This window comes from Heterodontus francisci, chromosome 34 (assembly GCF_036365525.1).
Source record: "Heterodontus francisci isolate sHetFra1 chromosome 34, sHetFra1.hap1, whole genome shotgun sequence".
Taxonomy (NCBI): Eukaryota; Metazoa; Chordata; class Chondrichthyes; order Heterodontiformes; family Heterodontidae; genus Heterodontus; species Heterodontus francisci.
Window position 1 is genome coordinate 45,764,522 of NC_090404.1, and position 2,180 is coordinate 45,766,701.

The following is a 2,180-nucleotide window of genomic DNA, read 5'->3' on the forward strand; positions in this document are numbered from 1 at the left end:
TTTATGAGAAGGAGCGATGTATGCTCAGGAGCCCACGCGTGCTCTGTTCGACATTCAAAGGTTCCTTTATTATACCTGATGTTAAACCCCAGAGACAGAATTAGATAACATCACCGTTAATGTTAGTTACAGTCATTGAACAAACATATTATGTTACTTCATCATTTGCATTGCATACAGACACTGATCAAATAAATCAAGTTATATCGCCACTCATATCAGTTGCAATCACTGAACAAATAAATAAGGTTACATCACAATTAATGCTAGTTGCAGTCATTGAAAATCACGTTAATGTAGTCGATTTTATCCTCATTTCTAATGCTACAGAACGTATAAACATAAGTGTCTCAGAGTTTTAAAATAAAATATTATGTCCTTTAGGGAAGAAATTGTCTTGTCCTCATCCAGTCTGGCCAAATATGATCCCAGTCCCCCAGTAACGTGGTTGACACTTAACTGGCCACTGAAGTGGCCAAGCAAACCAGTCAGCTGCATCAAACAACTAGAAAGGAGAAAAATAATAAAACCAGGTGAACAAATGGTCTGCGGCCTAGGCATCGAATCAGGACAAGACAAAGGCACAATCGGATCAGAAGATCTGCAAATGCATTCTCATTAACATTTTGGGACAGGTGCCATATTTGGGAGAGCTGCCTTACAGACGACTTCAGCAACAGTCTGACATAGTCTTATTCTCAGGATCATACCTATCAGCCAAGATTCTGATCACCATCCTTAGATCTGTCCGATTCCACCTGTAGGTCAGACCTACCACATATGTGGATAAGGATGGCATGCAATCAGGAGAGAGTGACCCTGAGAGTTGATGCTGTACCACATAACAGTTCATGGTTGCAGCTCAAAAATGGGAAAGGAAACTTAGTGCTGATTGCCATCTACTGCACTTCCTCAGCTGATGAATTTGTACTTCGCTATGGCAAAATTACTTAATGGAAGAACTCAGGGGAACAAAAGCATCGACTATACAGTGAGCAGTGGACTTCAACGTCCATCACCAAGAGTAACTCGTAAGTATCATCATTGACCGAGCTGACCGAGTACTGAAGGACATAGCTGCAGAATATTTGTGGCAATTGATGATTGAACCATTATGAATAGAAAACCTACTCGTCTTCGTCCTCAGGAATCTACCCGTGGCAGATGCATCTATCTATGACAGCATTAGTAACAATGGCAGCGACACAGTCTTCGTGGAGACGTAGTCCCATCTTCACACTGAGATCAAGATGCATTTCACCATAAAAAAAAATGACCACACGCTATTTGTATAACTAAAAACTAAACATCTAAATGCTAAAGACTGGGCTTCCACGAGTGGCTGTGGGCCATCATCAGAAGCAGAATTGTATTCCACAGCAACCTGTAACCTCATCATCCGTCACATCCTTCATTCCTCATCACCATTAAATCAGGTTATCAATTCCAATTCAATGGGAGCATAGAGAAGCCATAGGAAAATATCACCAAGTGAACCTGAAAATGAAGCACCAACCTGGTGCAGCTACAAAACTGGACTTCATGCATATGAACATAAGAACATAGAAGCAAAAGAAGAATATTCAGTCCCTGGACCCTGATCAGTTCTTGGAACAGCACCTCAGGAATGATATATCGAACTTGAAGGGAGTGCAGTGCAGATTCAGCAGAGTGATACAGAGATAAAGGCATTACATATTGACGACAAACTGCACCGACTAGGCTTGCATTCACTTGAGGAGAGAAGAGAAAGTAGTGATCTAATTCAACTGTTTAAGATGATTAAAGTATTTAATAGCTAGCTAACGAGAAACTATTTCCTCTGGTGTGGAGTTCAGAACAAAGAGCAGAAGACTGAAATTAGAGCTCGGCCATTCAGAAGAAAATCAGGACACATTCTTCACAATGCGTAGTGTAAATCTAGAACATTCTCCCAAAAATGTGTTGAGGCTAGGTAAACTGAAAATTTCATAACTCAAATTGAGTGATAGTTGTTAGTTATGGCTCAAAGGGGCTTGGGAGCAAGGCAGATGAATGGAGGTATGATATAGTTCAACCATGATATAACACAATGCTTCAAAACGGTCGAGCGGCTAAATAGTTTATTACTGTTCTCATGTTGCTGCGAGTTTCTTGGTCCACCATTGGTATCTAGCCGACAATCTGTAAAACTAACCAAG